General features: G+C 44.5%; 2 non-coding genes across 2 annotated transcripts; both read left to right on the top strand.

The window, feature by feature from the left end:
* Positions 1 to 1,576: 1,576 nt before the first annotated feature.
* On the top strand, positions 1,577 to 1,649 carry Trnac-gca (transfer RNA cysteine (anticodon GCA)). The gene has a single exon. It is a non-coding gene; the product is annotated as a tRNA-Cys (tRNA).
* A 4,932-nt stretch (positions 1,650 to 6,581) lies between these two features.
* Positions 6,582 to 6,653, top strand: Trnac-gca (transfer RNA cysteine (anticodon GCA)). Its single transcript has one exon. It is a non-coding gene; the product is annotated as a tRNA-Cys (tRNA).
* The last annotated feature ends 8,900 nt before the right edge of the window (positions 6,654 to 15,553 follow it).

Here is a 15,553-nt window from a genome sequence, read left to right as displayed (position 1 = left end):
ATAGTACCAATATGCAGCAACTATGGTGTGAAGCCAGTCTCCTTCAGTGATCACAGTATGGTACACTTTGAAATTGGGTCCCGACCGAAAGAACGTAAATTCAACTGGTACCTATGGAAATTTAATAGGAAGCTTCTTGAAGATGAGCGCTTCGTTAAAAAAGTACAAGAGGAAATTGAAAAAGTGCTAGCTAAGGAGCCAGCGCACTATGCGGAAGCGTGGGAGGACCTAAAGATCAAGGTTAAAATGATAGCGATAGAAAGGGGTAGCGTGAAGAGCCACAATGAAAAAATGAAAGAAAAAGAGCTACAACGACAACTTGAACTGCTGCTTGAAATGGAGAGTGCCGAACCAGGAATGTTTACAGGACATATCAGTAAAGTGAAGAAAGAACTAGAAGCTATTGACGATGAAAAATATCGGGCTGCTACAGTCCGGGCAAGAGCCGAAAGATTTTGGGTCGATGAGCAGCCAAATAAACGCGCGCTGGCAGACGAAAAGCGATACGCCCTTAAAAAGGAAATCAAACAAATAGTGTACGATGATCAGATAACTTCAGAGTGTGGAATGATCAAACGTGCTTTTGAAGAACATTACCGCAAAATATTTGGTTACAAGAGATCGGTTGACTTGGGTTTCAAACAAACTTTTTGAAGGCCATGCCACGACTGGATAAAGAGGTAACAGAAAGATTAGAAGAGACGATCAGCAAGCGAGAAATTGAACACGCGATAGAACATATGGCTGTAGGAAAAGCGCCGGGGCCGGATGGCCTGGGTGCCGAATTCTATAAGGCTTTTGCGCCTGCGTTATCACAGATATTGTATCATGTCTTCGCGGAGGCGTACGACAAAAAACAACTACCGCCGTCTTTTCGAAGTGCCCACATGGTTTTAATTCCGAAAACATATGACCGTGAGGAGCTTAATCGATGTAATGTTGCCTACACCAATATACAGAGCTGTTAACTGTGGAGGTCCAGGAAATGACGTTTTGAAGCGTGTGAGAAGGATGCCTGTTAATTCCACAGTAAAATCTTTCTTCTTTAAACTACATACCAATTGTTTGCCAGTTAAAACGTGGTTACACGAAAAAGGTATTTACGTGCCATGGAGTGTTGACTGCTCACTCTGTAAAAAAACCGGAGACTATCGATCACACATTCATAGATTGTTGGGACGCTGTCTTCCATTGGGACATTTTACAGAGAACACTTAAAAAAGAACTTCCAATTACACCACTTGGTATACGGTTTCTGCCCACAGATAATAGTGATGGAACACCTTGCGATATGTTCATGCTCCTGAGCCTCCACAGCTTATTGAAAACAAGGATGGCAGTAAGCCATGTCGATGTGAAAGTTTGTTCGGTGCGGGAAAATTTAATTGCAAGCATTGCAAATCTAAGAGCACAGTATCGTGCGCAAGCCGACCCTCCTTAGTGGGTGGCTATTCTAGATGAACTCGTAAACTTTAAGCATTTTTAATATGACCATGTATTTTTAGTGTCAGTGATTTGTTTGTATATATATGTATATGTGTGTTCATTTGGTGTCAAAGCAGGCAATAAAAAAAAAGGGGGCATAGCTCAGTGGTAGAGCATTCGACTGCAGATCGAGAGGTCCCCCGATTCAAACCCGGGTGCCCCCTTTATTATTTTTTTATTTGCAATATTTTCGTGTCTGAAGCTCCGAAACGTGCCTTCTCTCCATCTCGGACGTCGGGGGCATAGCTCAATCATTCTGCTTCCGGCCACCGAGCGTGACGGTTCGTAGGATCATGGCCTCTTCAAGGGCAGCGACAGCGGTCACTTTTGGCCGCGGTAACAGGACCAACGACGATGACAACGAATATCCGTTTATTCTGCCTCAACTGCCCCAAGGACGAGTGGCGATTAATACCGTGTTTTTGCACGGTGATGTGCGTGCCAGACCTTACAAGGTCGAGGATTTCAGGGACGCCCTGCTGCCGACAGGCTTGCTGCCGGAGGTGCTATGCATAGGGGCGTACCAGATTAACCACGTCTGGGCGGTGACCCTCAAGGATGCGACCGCCACAAAACGACTGGTGGCCCACAAGGAGCTCCAGGTGAAGGGACGACGGTGCGTCATCGTCGACCCACAGGACCAGCAGGTGAAGCTTAGGCTTCACTGGCTTCTGTACGGCGTGGCCGACGAGGACATCCGGACGGCGTTCGCGGCTTTCGGCAAGGTGGAGGAGGTAAGCCGGGAGAGGTGGCGCGTCCAAGGCATGGGGGACAAGACGTCAACCACCAGGACCGTGCTGCTGAAGCTGAAGAGCGGCGTTAAAGTGGAGGACCTTCCACATCAGGTCCGCGTCGGCGGAGAGTTGGCCTTGGTAGTTGTTCCCGGCCGTCCCATGCAGTGCTTGCGTTGCCAGGGCACGGGACACGTCCGCCGTGAATGTAAAGTCCCCCGCTGTTCACGGTGCAGACGTTTCGGCCACGTGGACGCTGACTGGGTGAAATCCTACGCCGCCGTGACGGGCCCTGCTGCGACTGACGTTGCGGCGGAGCACGTCATGGACGTGGTGGAGGCGGAGGACGCTGCGAAAGGAGCCGGAGACCTGGTGCCACTAGCGACAAGCAGTGCTTCGTTGGCCGTGAACGCAGACGTCAAGGTGGCTGAGGCTGCTACGAAGCCGAGGGCGTCGGCACAAGTCACGAATGCTGCGGAGCAGGTGACGGGGGGCGTTACTGAAGACGCACCCTTTGACGACACGGCGGCAATGGAACAAGACGAGGGAATCAACGACGGCTACCGGACTACGACTCCCGCTCCAGTCAAGCGCACCCACGACGATACAAAGGACCGAGAGGAGGGTGCAACGAGTTCCAGGGAGGGGCCGCCGACAAAGACGCCTCTTGGGAGGCGATTAGGCTTCAAACCAAAGCCCAACATCCCGACGGAGAGAACGCCTGGCGACAAAACGCCTCCCACGAACAACGCCGGCAAGCCGGAAGGTCCCGGAGTCGGCTAGCCGAGGGCTAGTCGTGAAAGGTAAGCACCATGCTCCTGGGCATACCTCATTCTTTAGTACAGCATGGCACCTGAACCGTCTCTCAGTATTGCCAAACTAAACGTGCGAGGCTTGGCAGCTAGCCGTAGGCAAAGTCAAGTCCTACGGTTGGTCACTGACCACGACATAGACGTTTTAGCTGTCCAGGAGACCAAGGTAGACGGGGAGGAGGAGACCGGGAGCATGGTGCGGCGTTTCACGTCTAGATATTATGCGGTCGTGAGCCACGCGGTAGGGACGTCCGCCGGATGCGTCCTGTTGGTTAAGAAGTTACGAGAACTGGTTGTTCAAAGTGTGTTTTCAGGTCAGTCAGGAAGGATTGTTATGTGCGATTTTGTTTATTGTGAAGTTGAATTCCGAGTCATATGCATATATGCGCCGAATGGTGTAGAAGAACGTGCATTATTTTTTTTCCAATATTTTTCAGTATATTAGCAGTGAAAAGTGCATGCTTTTGTGGGGAGATTTCAACTGTGTTTTGAGTGCTCGGGATAGATCGAATAATGCTGGTATCCGCGATAAAAGCAGTCATATATTGTCTAGGCTGATTAGTGAAAGTGAACTAGACGATGTATGTGAGTGTCTGGAGGGAGAGAGGGAAGTGATGTATACGCGATTTCAAGGCAGTAGCCATGCGCGGTTAGACCGCTTGTACATGTCACAGGACATGATTCCAAAGTTCCACAGTTATTCTGTTGCACCTGGGTCGTTCTCCGATCACTGCTTGGTGATGTGTACCATAGGAATGAAGAAGAGTCAATCTTTCAACTGGGACTAATGGAAAATGAATGCCTTACTACTAAAAGACGCCCCATTTGTAGACGCAATTCACGAGGCCGTTATGGAATTAAGCGATGAATGTATTGAAACAATAGCAGAGAAATGGGAATGGTTCAAACAGAAGGTAAAAATGAAAGCAATAGAAAGATCAAGCTGCTTAAAGTGTGAGAGGGAAATTAAAGAACGACACTTACGAAAGATACTTAATCAGCTGACAGCGCTGGAGTGCGAAGAGCCAGGGGCGTATAAGTAAGATATGCGAACCATTAAAGAACAAATTGAACAGTTGGACAAAGCACGCTATCAAGGTGCGATTGTGCGCGCAAGAGCAAACGCATTAGTAGCGGGGGAGACGCCCACCAAAAGGGCGCTTGGACTTGAAAAAGCTCATGGTCGACGTAATCATGTCGATAAGATCTCGTGGAACGGCACGCTTGTCGACGATAATAAGAGCATAGGCCGAGCGTTTTTGGACTATTACCAGTCACTGTTTGCATATCAAGAAGCCAATGTAGATGAGTTCAAAAAGGTTTTTCTCAGTCGCATGCCGCGATTGAGTGACGACACGAAGGACCTATTAGAAGGGAATATCAGAGAGCACGAAGTCGAAAAAGCAATAAATGATTTGAACAATGGCAAATCACCCGGACCTGACGGTCTCAGCGCATGTTTTTATAAAGCCTTCAAGAAAGAACTGTCGCCCCTGCTAACAGACCTGTTTAACGCTGCGTATGTGAACAAAGCTTTGCCGCCTTCTTTTGGTAAAGCGCATACCATCTTGATACCTAAGTGTGACAAAGCGGAGAAACTTAGGCTCGTGACATCTTATAGGCCGATATCGTTAACCAATGTTGACTATAAGATTTTCATGAAGGTTTTGGCAGCCAGACTTCAAAGCGTCATCAAAGAAATAGTTGCAGACCACCAAACGTGTGGGATCAAAGGGAGGTCAATTTTTTCGAATATTCACACGATGCGGTGCGTGCTCGAGTGTTGTGACATCACTTACGACGGCGTCGCAGTGCTCCAGCTTGACCTCGAGAAAGCGTTTGACTGTGTGTCTCATGATATTTTGTTTGCCATTCTGGATCACGTTAATGTAGGTGCCATCATCACTGAGGGAGTGGCGTTGGCGTATCAGAACTGCACAACACGCTTAATTGTGAATAAATCATTGGGGGACCCCATTAACGTCATGCGTTCTGTGCGTCAAGGCTGCCCCCTCAGTCCTCTTTTGTTTGCAATTTACATAGAAACGATGTGTTTGGCAATAATTGAGAACGAGCAAATACGAGGTTATAGCTTGGCAGCCACAGAAGTCAAGCTCCTGGCATATGCAGATGATATAGCCGTGTGTTGTAGAAACAGAGAAAGTGTAACAGAAACGATACGCGTTGTGAAGCAGTATTGTGATGTGACGGGCAGTAAAGTGAACTGGGGTAAGTCCCTCGGTTTGTGGCACGGAGAGTGGTCTTCGGCCCCAGACAACTTTGCGAATGTGTGCTGGGTGAAAATCCCTACCAAGTATCTCGGTGTTCCCATGGACAGTTACAAACATAGCGAGGGATACGGGACGAACCAAATAAAAGAAACAAGAGAAAAAGCAGACAGGTGGAAAGGCATCAACCTGTCCATTTTCGCAAGGGCAACTGTATGTAATATGTTTTTCATTACGAAGTTGTGGTACGTCATGCAGACGTTGTTTTGTTCAAGGGTAAACGTGCAAAGGTTGCACAGAGTGTTCGCCGTTTTTATCTTGGACTCCAACTGGGAAAGATGTAGCCGAACAAACCTGTTCAGGCGGGTGAAGGAAGGGGGGCTGGGCTTGGCGCATCTTTTTGTAAGACAGCTTGTCAATAGATTTTTGTTTTTTCGGGATGTGCGCGATCCATTTCTGCGTACGGTATTACAGCTCAGGTTAAGAGCCGCTTTGCCGGAACTCATTGTTAGTACCAACAGTATGCCAGGAACGATTCGCGGCTATCTAAAAGAAGTTGTTGATAGTGTGCGCTTTCTTTCTGTGCGTTTTTCTTTCGATTATTTATCTGGCGTGAAAAGAAAGACGTTATATAGAGATGTATGTGATATTGTATTCCCAGTGCCATTGTACAGAGCGGTATCCAGTGGAGGACCAGGACAGGATGTCCTTAAACGGGTGAAAAGAATGGAGGTGCCTACTGGGGTAAAAACATTCTTTTTTTAGGCTACACTCAGGAACACTGTCAGTGAAAACGTTCATGGAAGAACGTGGCTTCCTTGTACCATGGGGCTCATATTGCTTGATCTGCAAGCAACCTGAAACCATAGATCATGTGTTCTTGCATTGCTGGGAAGGTGTCTACTTCTGGGACGTCCTAAAACGGACAATGAAGAAGGATTTTCCATTGAGTTCGCATGGGATAAGGTACCTAGCGATAAACAATGAGGACGGAGTTCCATACGATTTAATAATGCTCCAGGGTCTCCACTGTTTATGGCGGGCGAGGATGGCTGGGTACCATTGCGACCCAGACGCTAGGCCTGCGCGCATTTATTTTCGAGAGAGTATGTCTCGCTTTATTGCAATAAAGAAAACACAAGATTGTGTACCCGATTGGCTGTCGAGGCTAGAACCTTTGGCAGCTTTAAAAGAATTTTAATTAGACAACGCCAGTCCATGTAGGACAGGTGGCTTTTCTGTTTTCCAATATGTTTTGTAGTTATTTTTGTGCTATTGTTCTCTAGTGTGTGCTCTGTAAATTGTCAAAGACCGGCAATAAAAAAAAAGGCATAGCTCAGTGGTAGAGCATTCGACTGCAGATCGAGAGGTCCCCGGTTCAAACCCGGGTGCCCCCTTTCGTATTTTTTATTTGCAATATTTTCGTGTCTGAAGCTCCGGAACGTGCCTTCTCTCCATCTCGGACGTCGGGGGCATAGCTCAGTGGTAGAGCATTCGACTGCAGATCGAGAGGTCCCCGCACTGTAAGCAAAAATTAGCTCAGATGGGAGTTTTATCGGCTCATCAACCTAAAATCCTCCCATGCCCTAATCATTTACTCCGTCATAGCGGTGTAAAGACGGCACATGTCGTCATTATGCTCCCGTTGCTAAGTGACGGAGTATAAAAACGACATGACCTTATTATACTCCCCACGGAGTTTCAGGTCACGTGGTTAGAAACTCCCCATGGGAGTGTTTGGGCGGACAGTTGAATAATTTGATTGTGGATTGCTTTGATGAGTAATACTAAAATTGTGTACGTACCATGGTCATATCTGTTTTATTACGCTTTCGTTCACGCAGCAGTATACGCGCCTCTTCCACTTCGGCCGAAGCTCCTGCTGCTGTAGCACGCCAGGAATCGCCACGTTTTATCATCTTTATATATTACTGCCTGATGCTACAAGCAAATATAGTTGCACCGATCCTATAGATGAGCCCACGTATTCTCGAAAACACGACACTTGGCGGCATAATAAGTGTGTATGTATGATTGGTAATCACGATTTTGTGCTCGGTGCGTCTTGCGTCTGCCGCCGAAAGTCGCCCGTGTGTTGCGGTGGAGCGCGTCTTCTCCTCGGTCGAGAGCACCTCGATGTGTCAGGATGTGTTTTGCTACAACCGTGCGCCATTCCGTCGAGTGGTCGTGGTTTTGCATGTCCATTGCCGCTTCAACTCGAAACGAGAGCTGGTACTCCTTCTGTGGGTTGTACGCTTGAAAATACGCAAAACTTTTCGATACGGTGTCCCAGGAAACGCTAATGCGACAAGATTTCGTGTGGCAGTGCAAGGCGTGGTGTTTGGGCTGTATAATGCGCGGCTGCTCAATCTCCGAAATCGGGCCGTTTGTGTAATGGAAGCAAAACAAGTCGTGGTACAACTGCCGGCAGCAGTTCACAAACTGCGAGCTCGCCGTAACAACGATGTTTACTAATCGAAGCAGACGACATCCTCGTTGCGTCGCCTGCAGCCGTCGCTCGTATGCGGTTTCACTGACAAGTAATAGATTTGAGCAACAGCGATCTCCGTCGCGTTTCGGAGACAACTGATTTGCGCCCGATTTACCGATTTACCGTGCAACGCGTCGGAGTCAGATTTCCACTCTGCATGCACTATCGGAATACTTCGTATTCGCAGCCAAGCTGCTGCAAACAAACGTCAGTGCTCGGCGCTTCTTCGTTTTACACAAACGATGTTACTAAAGGTATATCAACGTGAGCGGTAAACATCCCGCAATGGAATGCCGGCCCATGTAGCCGTTGATATCGCTGGGAGCCACTAGGCCTAGAACGTTGACCCGCGGCCGACGGCGCATTGCAATCCAGCCGCAGCTCGATCGTAATGAAGCACCTATATTCGTCAACACAATTAACGTCTGTACAGTTTTGTCGCGTCTAAATGGAAATGCAATTGGTTTTCTTGACATCATTGGCAGCGAAGAGCAAACACGTACGCAAGCTAGGCGAACCACCGCGACACACGATCGCTGCATCTGCCGCCCGCCTACGAGCAGTCAACTCGTATCGCGGATCTAGAGTTGTGACCAAATTATTTAAAGTCGTGCCTTAGCGACAGGCGGGCCAATTTTGAAACGCTGTGCCCTTTCGGATTTCGCTACTTTTAAAGGTCGAGGTGGTCCTTAAGAGCAGTCTGGTTAATAGTACAAGCTTACTGTGCATGACATAAATAACCTGAACCAACATATTTAACCCGAACTAAACACACCTAATCACGTAACTAAAGCCAGAGCTGAGGAATAGTGTAACCTAGAATATCATGTTACCAAAGTAATATGCTATGCTGAATGAAATATTTATAAACTAACGCCAAGGTAAAGTGACCTAATCGAACATAACGTAGAAAACAACGGCTAATGGCATCACCTTTACACATGTCAAAGGTGGGCCAATAAGATCCACCCTGGCTTATGGAACACGCTAAACTACCAAAACTCCCTCAAAATATAAGCTGCTATACTGTACCTAACACAACCATGTGTGGCGCATTGGCCATGTTATCACTATTCATTCATCTCTACGATACTGATCAATTATAAATGAGAATGATTTCATTAAATTCTGAAACGTTGCGCCCTTTGGAGCTCGCTACTTTTAAAGGTCGAGGTGGTCCTTAAGAGCAGTCTGGTTATTACAACCTTACTGTGCATGACATAAATAACCTGAACCAACATATTTACCCAGAACGAAACACACCTAATCACTTAACTAAAGCCAGAGCTGAGGAAAAGTGTAACCTAGAATCTCACGTTACCAAAGTAATATGCTATGCTGAATGAAATATCTATAAGCTAACGCCAAGGTAAACTGGCCTAATTGAACACAACGTAGAAAACGAAGGCTAAGCTTTAATGGCATCACCTTTACGCATGTCAAAGATGGGCCAATAAGATCCACCCTGGCTTATGGAACACGCTAAACTACCAAAACTCCTTCAAAATATAAGCTGCTATACTGTACCTAACACAACCGTGTGTGGGGCGTTGGCCATGTTATCGCTATCCATTCATCTCTACAATACTGATTAATTATATATAAGAATGATTTCATTAAATTTTGAAATGCTGTGCCCTTTCGGAGCTCGCTACTTTTAAAGGTCGAGGTGGTCCTTAAGATCAGTCTGGTTAATACAGGCTTACTGTGCATGACATAAATAACCTCAACCAACATATTTAACCAGAACTAAACACACCTAATCATGTAACTAAAGCCAGAGCTGAGGGATAGTGTAACCTACAATCTTACGTTACCAAAGTAATATGCTATGCTGAATGAAATATCTATAAACTAACGCCAAGGTAAACTGATCTAATCGAACATAACGTAGAAAAAGAAGGCTAAGCTTTAATGGCATCACCTTTACACATGTGAAAGGTGGGCCAATAAGATCCACCCTCGCTTATGAAACATGCTAACCTACCAAAACTCCTTCAAAATATCAGCTGCTATACCGTACCTAACTCAACCATGTGTGGGGCATTGGCCATGTTATCACTATTCATTCATCTCTACAATACTGATCAATTATAAATAAGAATGATTTCATTAAATTTTGAAACGCTGCGCCCTTTGGAGCTCACTACTCTTAAAGGTCGAGGTGGTCCTTAAGAGCAGTCTGGTTAATAGTACAAGCTTACTGTGCATGACAGAAATAACCTGAACCAACATATTTAACCAGAACTAAACACACCTAATCACGTAACTAAAGCCAGAGCTGAGGAATAGTGTAACCTAGAATCTCATGTTACCAAAGTAATATGCTATGCTGAATGAAATATTTATAAACTAACGCCAAGGTAAACTGACCTAATCGAACATAACGTAGAAAACAACGGCTAATGGCATCACCTTTACACATGTCAAAGGTGGGCCAATAAGATCCACCCTGGCTTATGGAACACGCTAAACTACCAAAACTCCCTCAAAATATAAGCTGCTATACTGTACCTAACACAACCATGTGTGGTGCATTGGCCATGCTATCACTATTCATTCATCTCTACAATACTGATCAATTATAAATAAGAATGATTTCACTAAATTTTGAAATGCTGTGCCCTTTGGAGCTCGCTACTCTTAAAGGTCGAGGTGGTCCTTAAGAGCAGTCTGGTTATTACAAGCTTACTGTGCATGACATAAATAACCTGAACCAACAAATTTACCCATAACGAAACACACCTAATCACAGAACTAAAGCCAGAGCTGAGGAATAGTGTAACCTAGAATCTCACGTTACCAAAGTAATATGGTATGCTGAATGAAATATCTATAAACGAACGCCAAGGTAAACTGACCTAATTGAACATAACGTAGAAAACGAAGGCTAAGCTTTAATGGCACCACCTTTAGACATGTCAAAGGTGGGCCAATAAGATCCACCCTTGCTTATGGAACATGCTAACCTACCAAAACTCCTTCAAAATAGAAGCTGCTATACTGTATCTAACACAACCATGTGTGGCGCATTGGCCATGTTAACACTATACATTCATCTCTACAACACTGATTAATTATATATAAGAATGATTTCATTAAATGTGCTAGTCATATTCCCAAGTCTGTGTGAATCAGTCACTTGTGAAGTTAGGAGACCTAACATTTTCTGTGAAGTATGGCTGAGGTCGCTGCATGAGCCAAGCAAGGGTACCAGGAATCATTTCTAAGTCCCATCAGATGAGGAGATGCAAGCCTGCAGTTGTCTTCATTACTGTCTGTTTATTCAATATCTTTACATCTCACTTATTTTACAAGGTAAAAACGGTATTGCAGCTATCAGAAAACTGATTCAACATCAACTATGTATTTTGCATATATATTTCTCTTGTAGTGCACATCTTTCTTCAGAAATTGCTATATGAATGTCAGCAGTAGAAGCAATACCAAGGTAGACCATTCTTATTGCAGCTTTTTAGAAAAAAATTTGAATATGAAGTATATTGCAAGCAATGTTCATCTGTTTGTTGTAACATATCAAGATATGCTTTTGCACAACCTGCTGTGACTTATTGATTCACGCTGTAGGATTCAGGATTCATGCTGTAGGCAGAAGCACTCTCCACCACTTGTAAAGGCGTTTATTAGGCACCAGCCTTTTGGACTGACCATTTGTTCAAGGCCCGAGCTCTCAACACGAGCGGTGTTTCTCGAGGAAAGCGCAGGAGGGATCGACCCACTAGAAAGGGCTGGAAAGCATGACCCACTATGGCGTTCGTATCCTTCGCTACAAAGTATTTATAAATCTGTTCCAAATAAGCTGCCTTTGCCAGTGGCATCCAACCAGATGTGAACACTTGTTGACAGTGGGTCCTGGTATTTTTTATTTATATCATAAAAAAGTTTGTCTTTCATGTTGTTTTTTGCGTGTTTTCTGATACTTTAAGTGAATACAGCAAATGCTGGAAGTGGTACTTGCAAAGATTGCAAGAGAAACTATGATAGCAGATTGGACAGTAACCACCATTTCTACATTAGCTATTTATTTCTTCACTCAGAAAGTCCAAGCTGATTACATCCATCGAAAGAGAATAAAACCAAAGTTTGTGCAAGACACACAGTCCTTACATGTAATGGTAAGGACTGCATTTGAAGTGTAAACCTGTAGCCCCCACATACCAGGAAAAAAAGGTACACAAGGGATTACAAAAACACAACCAGGTTGTACATAACAGAAAATTTACCTGCACATGTCCATCTGGGCCAAGACAATTAAATAAATATGTTTGAAGTGCAGAGACATGGCTGCAATCAAGTAGGCACAGCCAAAATGCTGGTAACGTAAAAAAAAATTCTGCAGACTTCTGCACTGTGGGATTAATGTTATGCAAAAAATTTTGCAAGTTACTAGCTATTCAGCATTGTTTGGGATTCTTCAAAGCATTACTATGGACCAACACGTTTGAGTAAGGTGAGCAGTTATGTGCATACGACAAAAGCGCATGTGTGATGGCAGCAACAAGATGACTATTACACTGATGACAATCATACGATGGCATGGCTTTTGCTATGGCAGCTCGACATGCTGATTGTTGGCTTCTTCATAGGTACTGAACAGGCATAAGCGAGAAAAATACTGATTGTGATGACATCTGCGACTAAGTGCTTTACAATCATACAAACCTATGTCTATGTCATGGAAATGACAGACATGCGAGACTGTGGTGAAACTGTGGTGATAGAAATAGACTGTGGTGAAATGGCAATGGCAATTGTACTTCAACAAATAAATCTTAAAACATGATCGAATTGAGTCAATGGTGCGGTACAAGGTTCCAGAGCTTTTATGTAACATATATGAGGAAAGGACAGGGTAGTGTGGGCCAATCCCAAAGCTGATGCAGTCTAACACTATGTCTCAAAGCACTAGCTGTCACGAGGGAGGAAGGTGAGGGCAGCAGGGAAATATTTTGCAAGGACAGCAGCAATTGAGAAATATTGTAAGCGTTCCTAGCATGTTATGTATTATTGCACCCATGCATGCACTTATTACATATTTAAATGTGTACATATTTATTGTTTTTCACAATATTTTTCAATATATGTCCATGCCTTTTCTTTCTTTCGCCCAATTTTGTTCCCATAGATATTCAATTCAGCGCTGCTGAGAGTGCATGCAGATCCAATGCACATCTTGAAAACAGTATGATGCGAAGCTTTGTTTATTGGCGCTGCCTATTTGATGCTATACAAAGACTGGTTTGGTTTGATGAGTTTTATGTAGGAAGTGTAGTAGAACATGCCCATTCGGGAAGCTTGGTCAAGAACGAGCAGACCCACTGGCACATACGGAGCATATAAATAAAAGAATTCCTTAAATGAATTTCTTCAATCCATTAACAGATTGATGTGCTTTAAAAATGCCTCTGATCCGACATTACATCTGCAGGTTTGATGTAGAAAGTTACGTTTTGTTATGCAGAACAGGGGAAGACATGCTTGTTCAGTATAAAACTGCAATAAAAGCCCATTCTCTGGTAATTGCATTTCGCACCTGGTAGCACCTATTTTCTAAGTAAACATCCACAAACTGACAAACTGCAAAGTCAGGGAAACAGCCTAAGAAAGTACAACATACTGAGATTATACTAAAAAGATTTATTCCACAAATAAACAAAAACAGAAAGTTTTTGTGACAGTACCAATCACTACAGTTGTATCAATATATATGTTGTACGTGATGTCAGGTCATGTGCCCACCATTACCGAGCACATATATCACGAGGGGATTGCAGCGCCAGTACGGCTTGAAATAAATTCAACTTTGAAAACATCAATGATTTTCAATTGTCACAGTGGACTGTGTTGCGGTGTCACTGAGTGGGGATGCAGTGTTTACAGAAAGCATGTCTGCTAGTTCTGCGTCAACTAACGAATTGTAAGGTTCATATTTATCGTTGTTCTTTTCTATGGAAAAGAACAACGATAAATATGAACCTTACAATAACTTGCAAAGCTGTAACCGGAGCTCAACAGCTGCTAACAAAGCTTGTGGAGAAAATAATTATTGCTAGCTTTGCACCAGCCAACAACACGACAACCTCACAAGATTCACCTGATGAAGCACCTGTAGAGAAGAAACAACATTCTTTGCTGCCCCCAATTTACTGCACCTAAAATTCTCTGCATCCATGACTGAACATGCTTGGTGCCCATTTGGGGTTTGTTTCATCAAAGAGCTTGGTAGGTTTCCATGAAAAGAAAGGCACGTTTGCTACGATCAACTTGGTGCTTCAGCTTTGGACATAAATCAGCCTCCGCAAGATGCAGTTATCAACTCCGCGTTGGCACACTGAGCACAGAGATGGGTCACTGCAACCATAACATGCCTGTTATGAAATGACGGCCGCATAGATAAACATTGTTTGGTGTTTTCAATTCCTTTTTGTTGATCCACACAAGCCTCTCCACTTCTCGGACCTCACCTTCGGGCAGTCCAACCGTGGTTTGTTATCACCATAGGCAAGCAAGACATTGTTGGGCTTGGTCCCTTTCTATTTGACATGAATTTATGGGGGTGATATGTGGGGGGCAACCTAAATTTGGGGTCATATGGGGTTTGGCCAACCTAAATGTGGGGGTGATATGAGGGTGGGCCACCCTAAATTTAGTGCAGCAAGCACATGCGTGATCGGCAGGAACTCCATAAATGCAGTAAGGGATGCGGTTTTACTGAAATGTTTCTGCCGAAAGACGAGATTACTACCAACGAACAATATATATATATATATATATATATATATATATATATATACATCGACTATTAGTAAAACCTTCAAATGAAATAAAGTAGTAGCCCCCGCCCCCTTGGAAGACACCGAACCTCAGATATGTTTCGAAGTATGTTTCGATATGTTTCCACACGCATACTACGTGTGGACACCTGTCCGCCACCGTGGGCTCTCGGAGAAATTACTTCGACGATACATCGGCCCATACGAGATTGTGCGTCGCCTTAGCGATGTGAATTACGAGATCGTGCCCCTCGCTTGAGCCAATGACGTCCCCGTTCCGAAGTTATGCACGTAGTAGGGATGAAGCCATACTACGCCCGCCAGCGAAGTGCACCATTCAATCCCTTCGCCGTCCTACGCAGTGTTGTGGTTATCCTTTGCTTTCTGTGACCACATTTGCCATTAGAGCTATCCTACCAATTTATGCGCTTTATTGTAACCACCCGACCTCGCGACGGGACAGTCGCTTTTGAGAGGGGAGAACACACCTCCGGCCACTAGAACGAGAATGACGAAGTGCGTAGTGGAATGCAGGCTCTTCGAGTGTCAGCCATTATTAAAGGAACACCGTTTTGCCAAGGCCTCGCTCGTTAACTTCGTGACAATATCACTGAAAATCTCTAAAAATCTACAGATCAGTAGCCGTGGTACATCAGTAGCCAGTTACGTCGCCTTCCGCGTCACATCGCAACGTTTCTTTGGATTAGTTCATGGAGGAAAGAAACAAAACTCCATGGACTAGTTAAATGATTAATGCTCACAATTATTTTTCTTGTTGCCACTATTTCAGAGTACACATAACGAACCGTTTTTTCGAGTACATGTTTTGCTAAGCCTAGACAAGTTCGCATAATGTTTTTTTTTGCATACGAATGCTTATGAGTTGTTATACAATTGAACAAATCATATTTCTTGTTTTTCTGAGATGTTCTGAAAAGAACTGACGCACTGCTATTAATAAAAAATTATTTCCGTCGACAAATTTGACATGACAATTCCAGCAGACACTAGC

Source organism: Dermacentor silvarum, chromosome 1, assembly GCF_013339745.2.
Source record: "Dermacentor silvarum isolate Dsil-2018 chromosome 1, BIME_Dsil_1.4, whole genome shotgun sequence".
Taxonomy (NCBI): domain Eukaryota; kingdom Metazoa; phylum Arthropoda; class Arachnida; order Ixodida; family Ixodidae; genus Dermacentor; species Dermacentor silvarum.
This window is presented reverse-complemented; position numbering and strand designations above follow the sequence as displayed.